The 17,224-nt window shown below is 35.1% G+C and overlaps 1 protein-coding gene across 3 annotated transcripts in view; it reads left to right on the top strand.

Annotated features, from left to right (window-relative positions):
* The window catches only part of TENM3 (teneurin transmembrane protein 3), a 229,182-nt gene that overhangs the window by 816 nt on the left and 211,142 nt on the right, over window positions 1-17,224 (top strand). The gene's annotated exons all lie outside the window — the stretch shown is intronic.

Genomic DNA, 17,224 nt, shown 5'->3' on the forward strand with positions numbered 1-17,224 from the left:
AGATTCTTATAAATGCCCTACAAAGAACCAGTAGACTCTTGTGTAAAGGGGCATGGAAAAAGGAAAAGAGAGTTTTGCGAAATGAGTTACATATTTTATGCTCAGAGTGGCTTAAGAATGTCATTGGCAAATATACCTCCTTTTCTCACAGTATAGCTCACCTTATTGAAGCTTCCACAGTACTGTATACATTATTTTCAGGATTTCCCTCCATTGCAACTTATTGGCTCTTAAAGCAACATTACTTCAGACTTTCACCATTTAAGCAAAGATAATTTTTTGAATGAGATTAAATATTGAGAATCATGATACATTACTAATTATATAAAATTATAATTGCAGTACAATTGAGTCAAATTGAGAAAATGTTTTTCTTCAACTATGCTATGAAATTGAAATCTATACATCAAAGAATCCATGTCTTAGGAATGGTTTCCACTTTGAATTAAATTTCATACCATGTGTTTAGAGGTAATCTGAAGTCTCATAGCTGTTCCTTCACTGTGACGGCTACTCTTCCAGAATTGCCATTGGAACAAAGTGAGAGCCAGATAGTTTAGACAAATTTAATAAATACATTATTGCTTACATTCAATTTCAAACAGTTTTCCGCATTAAATTCTTTAAACGAACAAGTACTAGGTTAGCACTCCTGCTACATCATCAGATTGATATAGGGTGGAGATGTACAGATGTATGAGAAAGTCTATGCACCTCTGGCCAAATTGTTTATTTCAGTTAATTCCTTAGCAAGATAGAAGCATGTGCAGACATTTAAACTCTATTTCAGTCAGATGTTATAATATCTCTTTTAGCAGAAATAAATATTTTCACATATTCTCCTGCTGTCTTATTTATAAATTTATTCCTAGTGCTTTTTTAGTTTCCTAAAAATCTTCTGTACTTGCTTTTGGGATTTTTTCCCTACTGTTCCTTATAGAATTCTATATAATTCTGCTATAGTATTTCTAAAATATTCTTCGGTACTACATGTTGAGATTTTTTTCTCATAGAAGTTTGGGTGCTGAAGGTAATTCCATACTTCTTAGTTCTTTCTAAATACTTAATTATTGATATGGATTTGAATATTTCAAATTGTTGTCTTGCTGAATATCAAAACTTTTTTCAACGTGTTTCACTGTCTCTGGCATATTAGATTTCTTTCCAAGGAAAATTCAATGCTAGAACTTTTCCAAATCAGTCTAACCTGCAATACAGAAGCCATAAATCATTCTAAAAAACTTGATACAGGAATACTCCTCACAATTATTTGAATGAAAATTATTAGAAGTCTTTTCTTCAAAAATCCTCTGAAGTATGTAAAATAAAGTTTTGCCAAGTCTGAAATGTTTTGAAACAAAAGAGTTTTGTATTGCTAAAAAAAAAAATAGAACTGTTTTGTCACAAACATATGAGATGCATTTGGAGGAAAAAGGATGTAACATTTTTAGAAAAAAATACCTTGTTAACTGTTAAACAGTTTTAATAAAGTGGGATTCTGTGGCTTAGGAAATATTAATATATATAATATAAAGTTGGAAGGGACCTTGGAGGTCATCTAGTCCAACCCCCTGCTCAGGCAGGAAACCCTATACCATTTCAGGCAAATGGCTGTCCAGTCTCTTCTTAAAAACCTCCAGTGTTGGAGCATTCACCAACTCTGGAGGCAGGTTGTTCCACTGGTTAATTGTTCTAACTGTCAGGAAGTTTCTCCTTAGTTCTAGGTTGCTTCTCTCCTTGACTAGTTTCCATCCGTTGCTTCCTGTCCTGCTCTCAGGCGCTTTGGAGAACAGCTTGACTCCCTCTTCTTTGTGATAGCCCCTGAGATACTGGAACACTGCTATCATGTCACCCCTCACCCTTCTCTTCATTAAACTACACATACCCAATTCCAGCAACCGTTCCCTATATGTTTTAGCCTCCAGCCCCCTAATCATCTTTGTTGCTCTTCTCTGTACCCTTTCTAGAGTCTCGACATCTTTTTTACATCGTGGTGACCAAAACTGGATGCAGTATTCCAGGTGTGGCCTTACCAAAGCATTGTAAAGTGGTATTAGTACTTCACTTGATCTTTATTCTATCCCTCTGTTAATGCAGCCTAGCACTGTGTTGGCTTTTTTGGCAGCTACAGCACACTGCTGGCTCATATTGAAGTGATTGTCTACTAAGACTCCGAGATCCCTCTCACAGTTACTACTATTGAGCAAGGTACCACCTATGCAGATGAAAGGAAAAATGGACTTGACTAAATATCAACATATCCAAAAATCTTTTCTTTTCTAATATCATCACCCTTTACTTAATAACTAATAAAAATGCTGTTGTTTATATTGATAAAAATGCTAGTTGCAATCCCTGATTATTCCTATGTAGGACCTCATAGTGTTGAGAGATCAGTTGAATGTCTCTTTTTGCAGTGTTGTTGTTTTATATGAATTACTATAAATGGATAGTTCTTGATGGATTTTAAGAGTCTTGGCAGTTTGTTCATTACATCTTGGATACGTATATCTAGAAGACATTACACCTTCCCTGATGTCACATAAATTGCTAAGTATCCAAATGTAAATCACATGACTAGGGATGCTGCGATGGTCATAAATGTGAAAAATTGTCATAAGTCATTTTTCAGCGCTGTTTTAACTTAGAATGGTCACTAAGCGAACTGTTGTAGAAAATGTTCTACCACAACATGCTTTTTTCCCCCTCAAAGTGATGCTTTGAAATCTTCTGATCTTGGGGGCAAGTGACTTCTACTCTGTGGAGCTGGATATGGGAGGCTTGCTCAAAAGGTTATGCATTATGAGATTTTATTTTATATTGTTGAACTCCCTCAGCAATAAAAAGCTTCCTGATCCTCTTGCTCCTTTGGGTTATTTGCTTCCACTTGTCTTTCTTTTGTTCAGTTGCCTCTGACTCTAACCTGCCAATTTGTCAAAAATGTCCATCAGTTACTGCTTGAGATCTCATAAGTTCATTTTTGTGTTCATCCATTATAATATCTAGACATCATGTCGTTTTTATCCTATCTTCAGTGAAGCTTGCTTTGGAATTATGTGTCCATTTAACGTTTAGCTTAATTATTAGTGCTTCCATTGAGTGGCGACAGGTAGTCCTCAACTTACGACCACAACTGAGCCAAAAATTTATGTTGATAAGTGAGAAATTTTGCCCCATTTTATGATTTTTCTTGCCACATTTGTTAAGTGAATCACTGCAGTTGTTAAATTAATAACATGATTATTAAGTGAATCTGGTTTCCCCATTGACTTTGCTGGTCTGAAGATTGCAAAAGGCGATCACATGACCTCAGTACACTGCAACTATCATAAATATGAACCAGTTACCAAGTATCCAAATGTAAATCACATGACTGGGGATGCTGCGATGGTCATAAATGTGAAAAATTGTCATAAGTCATTTTTTCAGCGCTGTTTTAACTTAGAATGGTCACTAAGCGAACTGTTGTAAGTTGAGAACTACCTGTAATTTTGCATCTGTCATATTATGATTTATTATTGTTGTAAATAAAGGTATTCTCAACAATTTTCTCTGGAATAATAAATTCAAAGGCATCAATTTTTCTTCATTAAGAGTACCTGATGATCCAACTTCCACACTTATCATTTACAATTGGGGAAACCGTAGCCTTGACAGTACCTAGGTTTTTCAATGTGTGGTGCCTGTGCAGTTACATCAACAGTCATTAGAATCCTCTTTCACCATTGTTTGTCCTCAGTTCCTCTGATTATTTATCCTGATGCTAATAAAAGTTTTAAAGCCAGCCACCATTTGGACAATTATTGGAAAGAATAAAATATATGAAAAAAAGAAACATAGGATCCCGTTGATAAACAAATGACAATGTTCCAAGTACTATGTGTCTTTAGGGGCACATTACATAAATACATTGTAGCTAGTATATTTTGTCAGTTTCCATTCTATTTTTTTTAATTACTAGCATTAAGCTTGGTAAAATCATACCCTTATTTTAAGCTACCTAATTTAAAAGCAATTAATTTGCAATCCTGTGCAAATTTACCAGTAGTACACATGCACAGTATTGTTCCATCAATATTCAAATATAAAAAATAGAAATAATATGCACAAGACCTGTCATTAATATGACATGATAGCAGTGTTCCAATATCTCAGGGGCTGCCACAAAGAAGAGGGAGTCAAGCTATTCTCCAAAGCACCTGAAAGCAGGACAAGAGGCAACGGATGGAAACTAGTCAAGGAGAGAAGCAAGTTTAAGGAGAAACTTCCTGACAGTTAGAACAATTAACCAGTGGAACAACCTGCCTCCAGAAGTGGTGAATGCTCCAACACTGGAAGTTTTTAAGAAGAGACTGGACAGCCATTTGCCTGAAATGCTTTAAGGTTTCCTGCCTGAGCAGGGGGTTGGACTAGATGACCTCCAAGGTCCCTTCCAACTTATTATTATTATTGTTATTGTTGTTGTTGTTGTTATTGTTATTATGTTACACGTTAGGGATTCATTCCTATTTCCTTGATACTAGAGTAAATACTTTGCACATTACAGTTTATCTAATTCATGTGATTATTTTTTGTATGATTAGGAGATCTGTTTTGACTTCTAGTTACCACAAACACATATCTATGCAATTTTACTGGCTACAGAATTAATGTGCTTTTCATAACTTTGTTTTCCTAGTCTGACCTGTATAATATTTAAGAAATCATGGTTGATGGGTCAGATAACTGGAAGAGAAAAATGTTTGTATCATCCAAAAAGGAAAAAAGGAGAATCTGAGGAATTACAGTGCAGTCACAAATCCAGGCACCTTTTATTAGGCTTCATTTTCATTCTCAAAAGCTTCAAATTCTCAGAACAGTAACAAAGTCGATAGAATTTTCATGTTGAAAGTTGTTTGTAGCATCTGATTCTGTTATTGAATCTAATGCCTACAATTCATTAAAGCTGATGGTTGGTGGGGGGTGGGGTGGTTAGATTCATGCAATTGTCCTCTTGTTGGTGTCATGCACTTAGAAAAAGATGCATTATGTTACTTAAATTATGTGCACAAAATTCTACCTTCACCTTCCTAACCTATTTGTTGTTGAGTAGAGTATAGCAAGTTTATGAGAAGGTATCTTTTAAAACTAGTTTAATGAATTTCTAAAGGCTGAAGTTTATGCTGTGGTATGTGAATTTTCTAAGAAGAAGATTTTGGAAAGAGCTAAAATACAGTTGAAGTGACTTAACCATGCCAAAAGAACAAGTTGAATTTGGTTCCATTTTGGCTTTTTTGGGGAGGGGAGCTGCTTTAATGTATAATAGCACTGCTGCACTATAAGGGCAGGTTTTAATTCTACCTAGATTGATTCAAGCAGTAATTCATGGAATTGATCCAGTAGTTGGGAAAAATATGTTAATGACTATATCATACCCATCCTTGTTTCATTGATTGATGTTTTGACCGTGCCATGGTTCAGATCAATAAACAAGGAATGCTTTGAATATGGGCGTGGTTAACAAGTATTTATATAAAAGCAGCCAGCGTTGTCTGGTTGCCTAGGTAACAAAGGAAAAGATTGAGAATTTTGTGTTCAGAATATGTTATTCTGTCTGTATCCTCGTAATCTTGAGTCCTGACAAATTATTTTGTGGTCTATTTCACAGCAAGCAAACTGCAGAAATAGTAGCAGAAATTTGGAATTATATTATTTCTTGTGATTGCTCCTATTAAATATAGTGCAATTCATTTCTGAATAAATAGGAAATACGATGTAGATTGTAGTCTTCAGTGTATTCTCTTTCATGTGAATGAAAAAAAAGGTATTCCAAGGGTTAGTGAACTATGTCAATTACTAGTTAATCACATAGGGAAGTATGTGGTCTGCTGAATATTTGCAGGAAATGTTTGCTTCTTAATTGAGTACATTTAAAGTACACTTCATTTACACACATCAAAGAAAGTTTATATGGTGTATGTGAAGGCACAGATCAATTATTTTTTATTCCCACTTGGGAATTATTAGTAAGTAAACAGGAGGACATGTGAATTCATCTCAGAAGTTCTTCTCCATTGGAAAAAATATTTTATCCTAATTTGTATTGAAAGCAGTGTGATAATAAGCCACAATCACACATGATGTTATTGGATAAAAGATGCAATTATGTAATGATGCATGATGTCTGATGGAAATACATAAGTTGTATTGTTTGTGAGATGACATCATAATGATATATTTTCCTTTTTTGGCTTCTCTTAGGCATAAGAGACATAAGAAAATAATTTTGGATGAAGTATAAAATAGTCCAGATTAGCTAATTTCATAATATTATAGAAGGAAGCAAAAGAAGCTAACAGAAGTAAATGGTTCTGAATTCAGAAAAAGTAAAGGAAATTGAAAAAGAATTCAGAACAAAAGAATTAGTAAATGGCCTTTTAAATGAACGGCTGTTCTTTGGCAGTTTTAGAGTAATACTATTGTTAGGTAAATTTCAGAGATGGCTGGAAGGGAAAGCATGCATGTCACTCATATTAACTACAGAATAAATTTGTATATCTTCAATATGTGAATTTTATTTATTTGTTAAATTTATTTGCCACCTATCTTGCCCTAGGGCTACTTTGGGCAGCTTATAAATTTTAAAATGTTTTACTTTTTTAAAAGTGTATGCCAATCTTCAATTAAGACTTGAGTTCAGGGGAAAATCAATATTATTAAGATGATAGAAATAGAAATAACAATAATCTTTAAAGAAATATAATTCTGATTTCATTTTAATATTTTAAAAAATCATGAGCGGGAAGTGGATTGATTCTTGATTCTCATCATCAACATCCCTTGTTTTTAATTATAGAAAAATATAGGTAGTATTTTTAAAAATAGTTTGGTGTAGAAGTTATAGGATTGCATTAAAAATTTAAAATTGGTTATCTTTTTCACTATTTCTTAAGGAACTGATTAAAATTATTATTAAAACTAGTTTTAATTTCTATTATATAAATGAATATTAATTGATGCCAAATTATTTTATTTGCTGTATGAAATGAATTTACTACAATAAATTCATTTCACAATATGATAAATTAATCACTGATTTATCATATAAATTTCATTCTGTGCAAATTTATTTACACCAGTGGATTACTTCAGTTAAAAGCTCCTTTTTATTTCTGTCTTAGCAATTCTATAATAACAGGTGCAGAAAGGTGATATGTAGATGCATTTATGCCAGGAATATCCAGCACTTAGAGTTTGGTGTAGTGGTTAAGGCAGAGGTCTTCAAACTTGGCCCTTTTATGACTTGTGGACTTCAACTCCCAGAATTCCTCAGCCTGGCTGAAGAATTCTGGGAGTTGAAGTCCACAAGTCATAAAAGGGCCAAGTTTGAAGCCCCCTGGGAGAAAATGAGTTCCACCTTATGCATCAAATTGGGTGCCCTTGGGCCAGTCAGATCTAGGAAGGAGAAAATGGCAAATCACTTCTGAAAGCTTGCCAAGAAAACTGCAGGGACCTGTCCAGGCAGTCACCTGGAGTCAATAATAAATTGAAGGCTCAGAAACAGACCATCATTTTGGTAAATATATGGTTATTTTTGGCCAGTTACCCCAGCATATATGTTTCAGTTCTGTTGCCTTGATGATAAGGACAATGCATTTAGGAGTTAAAGGAGGAGGCCCAAAATTTGTATTTTTTTTATCTAAGTGGGGAGAAAAAACAGTTTTGTTCCAACCATTATATATGCATTCATCCTTTTAGTGTTGGCAACATATGTTAAAATGTGCTTCGAAGGAATATCTTCCAAACTCCTAGATTATTTCTTGGCTTCTGCAAATGCACAAATGCATATATAGATAAATGTTTCTTGGTTCATCAAAAGGCTTTAATATAATACTAGTGTCATTTTTAAGAGGCCAGGTTTCTAGAAGAGCTTCTTTATAGACAATTTGTTCTGTGTATTATGTCTGGTATTCTCTTCAAAGTTGCATATGCAACTTCATAAAGAAGTAATAATTTGTGAATGATTTGTGAATGTGTTTATATATTGGAAGAATAATAATCAGGATGATACAAATGAAACATGTCTATTTCATATCTATTTTCCCTGAAATATGTGAAATTTATGCAAGTTCATTGATTTGCACTAGCATATAACCATTTGAAGCATATTTCTGGGGCAGCGACAATGCTAAGTATTTTATCATGCATATACGAAGATCAATATTTTTAAATTTCTTTGTTCAAAATGCTGCAGGAAAACAGCATAACTTTTAAAAATTAATAAACCTTCCCAAGTCCTTCCCAAATTATTTTTTCTATCTCTTTCTTATAATTGATTTGATTAATTTATCTTCTCAGCTTGCCAAAAAGCTGTCAGGATTGCACTTCCACTGCAAAAAAGTGTACAGTTCTGTTTAAGCATTTAGTTTTTCTGCCAAAAGTGAATTAAAGTCTCTCCTCATTTCAACTTTGTCAAACCAAAATCAAATTCTACAAAATATTGGACAATTAGTTATAATAAAAGCATTGGATATTAAATTTACTTCCTTTTTTTAAAAAAAAATGTTTTTTTAGTCTTTTATTTGAGTGAGATGCCAAAAGCAATTATGTATTTAATTGTAACTACACCATTCTATCTGCTTCAATATAATTCCAAGAATAATTCTGTTGACAATAGAAATTTAGAATAAAACGTGCATATCAGCAAGTGCATAATATCATGAAAACTGATAGCGATAACCATATTTTACACTTATATTTGAAGTACAAGAAAAAATTAACCAGAAAGATACATTTTGAGATAATGAATGCTTATGAAATTTTAAGCTTGCTGCTTAATTAAAGTCTATAAGAAAATTCTGACCTTGGGAGTAGGGAAGGAATGAGTAAACTGTTAAGAGGGAACTTTCAGAAAATAATCCTGAGAAGAGAAAGTACCTGAAAGTTATTACAATAAACCCATCTTGGTTTTCTTTAGAATAATGTGGGGCAGAGAGAAATTTGGAACAAGCTAAAATATCACAACTAAAGTAATCTTATTAGGACTGGAAAACCCTTATGGACTTTTTATTTTAAACGAACAAAAAATGAACTAATGATTTATGGTTTTTATGATATATTACAAGGATATATTACAGAAAGACAACCATAGATTATGAGATAAATAATTGTACTTATAACTGTTGTAAAGTTCAGAAATTATTACTTTGTAACTTTTTTATTTCTTTCCTATTTCTTTTACTTTCTTTTTCTTGCTTTTTTAGCTTTTTTATTTTTCTTACTTTATATTAGTTTGTATTTGTTTATCTTCCTTTTTAAAAATCTTTAGTGAAATTGTATGAAAATAAAGTAATCAAGATTAAGGTGCTCCTGGCTCGTTTGATCTTATCCTTCTTCCAAAAGAAACTGTTTCTGGACTGGTTTACTTCTGATCTGTACTGTGATACCTGGCCTGGATCATCTTCCTGCAAAAAGTATTTATTTTATGTATTTTGTATGGTTTAGCAAAATGTAGTATAGTGCATGAAATTCACAGAAATTTCTGCTTCTGCAAGAAAATAGAAAAGGTGTTACAACTTTAGTTATGCAGATCTGCCTTACACATGCACAGTGGGTTTCTGCCAGATCATGGGTGGACAGTTTTATTAATGGAAGTTGTTACAGCATAACAGAAGTTCAGAAACACTATATAGGCTAAGTTCTTTCTACAAGACAGATAAATGGGTAGCTATCTTCATTAAAGGAAAACAGTTTAAGCCAACACACTATAAAACAGTCAATTAAATTTATTTCTTATCGCTGGATAAGACAGTTCCAATATAATGTTATGTTGGCTTTTTAAGTAATAGAAATAGTCTTAGTGTAGGTGGAGTAAGGCAAAAATCCTTCCTATACAGGTAGTCCTCAAATTATCATCAGAATTGGGATCTTAATTTCCATCGTAAGTTATTGCAGTTGTAAATCAAGTCAAACCTGATTTTACAACAATTTTTACAGTGGTTCTTAAGCAATTCACTGCAGTTGTTATGCAAATCATGCAGTCATTAAATAAATCCAGCTTTCCCTGATGGAAGTTTTTTCTCAGAAATTGGCAAAAATGTTGCAAATTATCATCATGTGACTATAAAAAAGGTAAAGGTAAAGGTTCCCCCACACATGCGTGCTAGTTGTTTCCAACTCTAGGGGCCAGTGCTCATCTCCGTTTCAAAGCTGAAGAGCCAGTGCTTGTCCGAGGATGTCTCCGTGGTCATGTGGCCGGCATGACTAGATGCCAAAGGCGCACAGAAAGCTGTTACCTTCCCACCATAGTGGTCCCTATTTTTCTACTTGCATTTTTACATGCTTTCAAACTGCTAGGTTGGCAGAAGCTGGGACAAGTAACAGGCGCTCACTCTGTTATGTGGCACTTGGGATTCGACCCGCCAAACTGCTGACCATCTGATCAACTAGCTCAGTGTCCTAACCCACTGAGCCACCGCATTCCCATGTGACTATAGGATGCTGCAATTAGTCATCAACATGAGCCATTTACCAAGAGCTCAAATTGTGATCATATGACCACAGGAGAGGTGCAGCAGTCATGTGAATATAGGTCAAAAGTCATTTTTTCTGAAGTAATAATTTGAACTGTCATTAAATGAACAGTCTCAAGTTGAGCATCTGTACCAATTTGCCTTTTCTCTGCAAGGCTTTGTTCCATTAATCCTCCAAGACAAATTTTCCTCTTCATGAATCAAGGCAGTTGAGTCCAACGTTGCCAAACTAGGTTTTTCTCCAGCCTCAATGGTCTCTGGTCTTTGACTGTAACAAACTTACTTGACTTGACTTGAACTGTCATTAAATAAACAGTTGTAAGTTAAGCATCTGTACTAATTTTCCTCTGCAATTAAAATTGGCATAGTAAAGAGCTTGAAAGTACATTCTTCACTGTGTCCTGAATTTCTATAATCTAGTATGTTAGATATAAATGGAAAATGAGTTAGATATAGTGGTTAAGGTGTCAGGCTAGAAACTGGGAAACTGGGCGTTCCAGTCCTTACCATAAGCACAAAGACAGACAACTGCAGGGACTTTATTGAATGCTTAAACAGAATGGGGAAAAAAGGATAACATTGCTGCAACTGCCAGGCTAGGAAGCTAATATTAACTTCCCATTTCCACATAGATAGATATGGGTAGTAGAAGCAAAATGTTCCAAAAAAGATGGGCAGAATAATAATTTATTTGTTTTGTTTTGAATTAATTTATATGCCACCGAAATGTAGGTGGTACTTATTTTGACAAATATGAAAAGAACAATTCTGAATTAAAACAAAGGCCCTCCAAGTCCTATTTCCCATAGTTAACATGATAGAAATGTGTTAGGCCTAGTCAAAGAGCAACGTAACACAATTCAACCAAAGTTCAGCACTTTATTTGCTTATGCAGATAGTCCTCAACTTACAACCACAATTGAGCCCAGAATTTCCATTGCTAAGCAAGGCAATTGTTAAATGAGCTTTGTCCCATTTTATGATCTTTTGGCTACAGTTGTTAAGTAAATCATTGCTGATTGTTAGGTGAATCATGTCATAAATTGAATCTGGCTTCCCCGTTGATTTTGCTTGTCAGAAGCCAACTGGGAAAGTTACATATAGTGATCACATGACACCAGGACATTGCAAATACATGCCAGTTGCCAAGTGCTCAAATTTTGGTCACATGACCATGGGAATGCTGCAACAATCTTATAAGTGTGAAAAGCAGTCATAAGTCACTTTTTAATGCCATTGTAACTTTGAATTGTCGCTAAATCAGTGGTTTTAAGTTGAGGACTACCCTTACCATATAATCCAGGGGTCGGCAACCTTAAACACTCAAAGAGCCACTTGGACCCATTTCCCAGAGAAAAGAAAACACTGGGAGCTGCAAAACTCGCACACGCACATGAGGAGGGAAAATTGATTTAAGAGTTTAATTAAAAAGAAATAGAGGATGCTATGCAGGAGTTATCTCTCTCTCCCTCTGTCCCTCCCTCTCTCCCCTCTCCTCTCCCTTTCTCCGATCTTCTGCTCACCTGGCAAGATGGCTTCACACTGTTCTCCAACAAGCTGACAAACATTCTTATTGGGCTGGCTCTCCTGCCCTTGGTCTGCCAGTCCTCCTCCCCCTACTGACTGTGAGTGAGTGAGTGTGTGTGTGTGTGTGTGTGTGTGTGAGAGAGAGAGAGAGAGAGAGAGAGAGAGAGAGAGAGCTGCTGCTTTTTGCTTTCTGCTGCTTCCTGCAGAGACACAGCAAAGGCAAGAGCCCCACCCAATAAGCTTGTCAGCTTGTCGGAGAACAGCGTGAGGCTACTCTCTTTTTTTACACATACACAGAGAGAGAGAGAGAAGGGAAGCACAAGTGCCTCTCTCTGTCTCTGTGTCTCTCTCTCTGCAAATGGCGGAGGACGACTGAGAGCCGCAGAAGAAGGCTGAAAGAGCCGCATGCAGCTCCAAAGCCACGGGTTGCTGACCCGTTATATACACTAAACCTATACTACCCTAAGTTAACCAATATACCTGGGAAAATCTAGAGTGCAGCTAGCCAAAATCCATTCCTCTTCTCCCAATCCAGCGCCTGACTGTACTTATGCTTCTCTCCTTGGAATGTGCTATCTCCTTCCTGGGAACCGTCTGTTATTGTAGTCCATCACAGATGGCAAACGCTCATTTCTCTTTGCTTTTTTTTATTTCAGTGGTATTACATACTTACATTGATAGTGAAAGAACTGAAACTTCGTTAAAAACATATGATAGCATTATATTACCAATATTTACAGGTAATCCATGACTTAGACTGTTTGCTTAACAATTATTGTTTGAATTAAGAACAGCCTCCAAGAGTGCTTCACAGCCTGCAAGGCACTTTTCAGAAAACATTGTACCATCCTTTGTGGTTACATAATTATTATCTGAGTGTTTAGCAACCTGTTTGCGTTTACACTCAGTTTTCATGTGCTCCCAAGACCATGATATCACCATTTGCAATCTTTTCTGCTGGCTTTCCCAGAAAGTCAGTGGTTGTAAGCCGCTCTTGCCTGCTTAGAGGACTCCCTCTCATCTCTAAGGACTAGCTGAAAGAGCTCCCTGCTGAAGAATTTCAGTACCATGCAAACAGATATGGCACCCATAATCTTAGCCCAAATGGAGCAAAATCTTTCGGCAGAGAATTCTTTCAGCCAGAGATGATAAGTAGCTGAAATCCAAGCAGAATTTTCAGCCTGAATGGAGAGGCAGTGCAGTAAGGAGCATGATTGCCTTGGTGGGAGGGCAAAGTCCAGGGGACTCAATGAGCAATTTCTAAGAGGTACAACACTAGTTACACTACTTTTTAAGGTGGGGGGGGGGGAAATATGTATCTATGATTACCAATTGGTCTTAAATACTACTAACAGCATATATGCAGAAAACTACTTGACAAACTGACTGTAATTAGAGGATTCTAGCAGAAATGAAAGTAAGTTTCAAGAAGGTAGAAAATGATTGAAGTGGGACTTGTAATAAGCTATCAGGGTGGAAAAATGCAAAGAATGCAGAGAATGAGTTAATGCAAAGAATGAGTTAAGAGCTGTTTAACTCATTCTTTGCATCAATCTGCACACAAAAAGAAACTATAGCCCAACCTACCAAAAACCTAACTGTAAAAGAAAGACTAGAAATAAAAATTAAAATAAGCAAGAAAACAGTAAGAGAACACCTGTCTTATCTAACAAACAAAAATCATTGGGACCTGATGGGTTACATCCCAGAGTTCTGAAGGAGATGTTATCTTAGAACCATTGTACCATACCTTTCAAACATCCTGGAACACCTGGGAACTACCTGAGGATTGGAGAAGAGCTGAAGTGGTTCCCATCTTCAAATATGAGGGGGGAAAGCAGACCCAGAAAACTACAGGCCAGTCAGACTAACATCAATACCTGGAGATACTGGAAAAAATAATCTAAAAATTTATAGAAACAAATAAAGTTATAACTAGAAGCCAGCAACCGTTTGTTAAAAACAGATAGTTTCATTTTTAGACAAAGTGAATAAATTAGTAGACCAGTGAAGTGCTGTGGACATTGTATACTTAGATTTCCAAAAGGCATTCGACAAGGTAGATCACAGCCTACTTCTTGGTAAGCTAGAAAAATGTGGGATAGACAGCATCACCACCAGATGGATTTGTAACTGGCTGACAATCTGTATTCAACAAGTAGTTCTTTATAGTATTACATCGACATGGAGGGAAGTAAGCAGTGGGTTACCACAAGGTTCCATCTTAGGCCCCCACTACTATTCAATATCTTTGTAAATAGATAAGGGAATAGAAGGGGAACTCCTCAAATTTGCAGATGACACTAAGCTAGCAGGAATAGCCAACACCCCAGAAGACAAACTCAGGATCCAAAAGACAGACTTGAACAATGGGCCCTACCCAACAAAATGAAATTTAATGTGGAGAAAAGCAATGTTTTACACTTAGGTAGGAAAAACCGACGGTAGAGGTACAGATTAAGCCATGTGAGTGCTAGTGGACAATCACTTAAATATGAGCCAGCAGTGTGCAGCAGCAGCAGCAACAGACAAGCTAATAAAATCCTTGGTTGTATAAATCGAGGCATAAAATCAAAGTCACATGACATATTAGTACCATTTTATAAAACTTTAGTAAGACCACACCTAGAATACTGCATCCAGTGTTGGTCACCACATAATAAAAAAGATGTTGAGACTTTAGGAAAAAGTGCAAAGAAGAGCAACTACAATGATTAAAGGCCTGGAGACTAAAACTTGGAACGGTTGCAGGATTTGGGTTTGGCTAGTGAGTCTATAGAAAAGAAGAAAATAGTGGGGACATGATAGCAGTATTCCAGTATTTGAGGGGGTCAGCTTATTTTCCCAAAGCACCAGAAGGCAAGACAAGAAACACAATAGATGGTAACTAATCAAGGAGAGAAGTGACCTGGAATTAAGGAGAAATTTCCTAACAGTGAGGACAATTAACCAGTGGAACAGCTTGCCTTTAGAAGTTGTGAGTTTCATCACTGGGGATTTTTAAGAGACTGAACAGCCACTTGTCTCAAATTGTATAGGGCCTCCTGCTTGAGCATAGGGTTGGACTAGAAGACCTCCAAGGTCCCTTCCAGCTCTATTCTGATTGACTGATTGATTGATTAAAATAAAGCCATATTTCAAAGGTGCAATTATAAGATTGATAGCTACTTGTGTTGACAATTATTTAATTACTTTTTTTAACTAGATTTGTCCACTTACTAATTTTAGATTAAGTAATGGCAACAATAAAGACTGTAGAAAGCAACATTTTAAGAAAAGTCTTTCTATTAGCAAATAGTGTCCTGAGTGTTGTTCTTTGATAGGAAGCAGGATTGATAAATGTGAAATCTAGATCTGCTTAAAAATAATTAATTATTGGTTCAAGTTGAGCTTCTACCCTTGAGGTCTAGTCCTATTAATACTAGTTCATCACTTTTAGGTACAGAAGAAAATCATCTATATTTGCCTTGTTTCTATGCTTTGTAAATAATATATACAAATTATTTTAGCACTGTTTTTATTATTAGCATAAATAGATGATAATTTCCACAACTGTAATAATTAAAAATAGATTGTTAAAACCACAGAGGAAACATAGTCCAAAAATCTTTATATATGAAAATATTTTATATTTTCACCTTGCCTTTGTTTAGTATTCTATTTATAGTAAGCTTTACCCCAGGAGGAGAAAATAAGGAAAAATTATTGTGCTCCAAAATTTTCAGTTTTGCTTAGGGATGTTTTCCTGAAGCCTGATTAAAATTTATTCACATATAACATGTCCAGTTAGGATTAGAATAATGTTTCCTTTGTATCAAAAACTAGCAGAAAGGTTAAATTTGATTTTTTTATGGATAGTGGAAGGCTTCCATTTTAGCTTAATTTTACTCTTTAGCAAATATTTAGGGGGGAAAGTTACGCTGACTCAATATCTGCATTTAGTGTTAAGCTTTCTTGACATCTCAGCTAAAACTGGCAAGCAGTTAGATTCAGAGTGATTTTTTAATGACTAGTGTGAATCTTAAATTCCATTTGTTATTTGATGTTTTATTGAACAGAAAAATAGGGAAGTTTCATTTACGCAGTTGTTTCTTGATGTCAGTGCTTAAAAACTAGCAGAATGGATGATACGCAAACACAGTCACTCATTCACGTTTCTGTTTTAACATACTCCTGCAAAAAAAAAAAATTCAGTCCTAGAAAAATAATTACAGAAAAATACATAAGGACCCAATATATGCAGTTCGCTGCCTTGAAAGTTCTGCCAGGACTAGCAGGAAGGATAGATTCAGGGTAATTTCTTTATGGATAGCGCATTTCTTATATTTCTTAATTTCCTTCATTTTGATTGCTGAAAATAATTCATAGAAAATATATTGTGACCAAATATATTCCCTTAGGCTTATTATTAAGCTAAAAAACTAGGAGGATGGTTAAGTTCAGGATGATTTTTTTTAAAGGATACTAGACTCCTACATTTTTGTTTTGTGTGAGTTTTACTCCTGGAAGCAACATTTGACCAAATGTATAATCAACAGTAATCTGCAACTGAGGTTAGGTTTGAGACTCTTTGCAGCTTATGGTAACAGTTACTTGAGGGTTAGATTCTTGAAGTTTTTTATGTAATGTAAGTCTTGCATTTCTGTTTCAGTTTTTCTTCTTGAGAAACAATTAGAATAAAATTTTTTGAGACTCAGTATATAAAGTTGGGATTTTGTTAAATTTCATTAAAGTCTGGATTAAAAATTAGTTGGACTGTTAAATTCAAAGGTTTGAGGTTTGGTGTGGTTGTCTTTTTTGTTTGTTTGCTTTTTTGCCTAGTAGGAACTTAAATTTTTCCTTTTTGATCATATCAATTCCCAAACAAAACTTTTGGAAAGATATATCACAACTAGTATCTTCAATTACGGTCAGTGTTAAGCTGCTATGAATGAAAACTATTTCCATTGGTAAACTTTCATTAATGTGGTTCACTGAGTAGCTATGCTGATAAAACTAAATTTAGAGCCTTGTTAAAAATAATTACTGGTTTAAATTTGGCTAAAAGGCCTCCCTTATTTCTAGTTAATCCTGTTCACTTACAGTAGAGGACCTATATTGGCTGTCCTCTTAAATACTTGTAGGAAAGGATAAGAAATTAAAACAGGACTAAGGTAGTAAATAATTTTTATTGATACAGAGATAGA

This window comes from Vipera ursinii, assembly GCF_947247035.1.
Source record: "Vipera ursinii genome assembly, chromosome: 7".
NCBI classification, from domain to species: Eukaryota; Metazoa; Chordata; class Lepidosauria; order Squamata; family Viperidae; genus Vipera; species Vipera ursinii.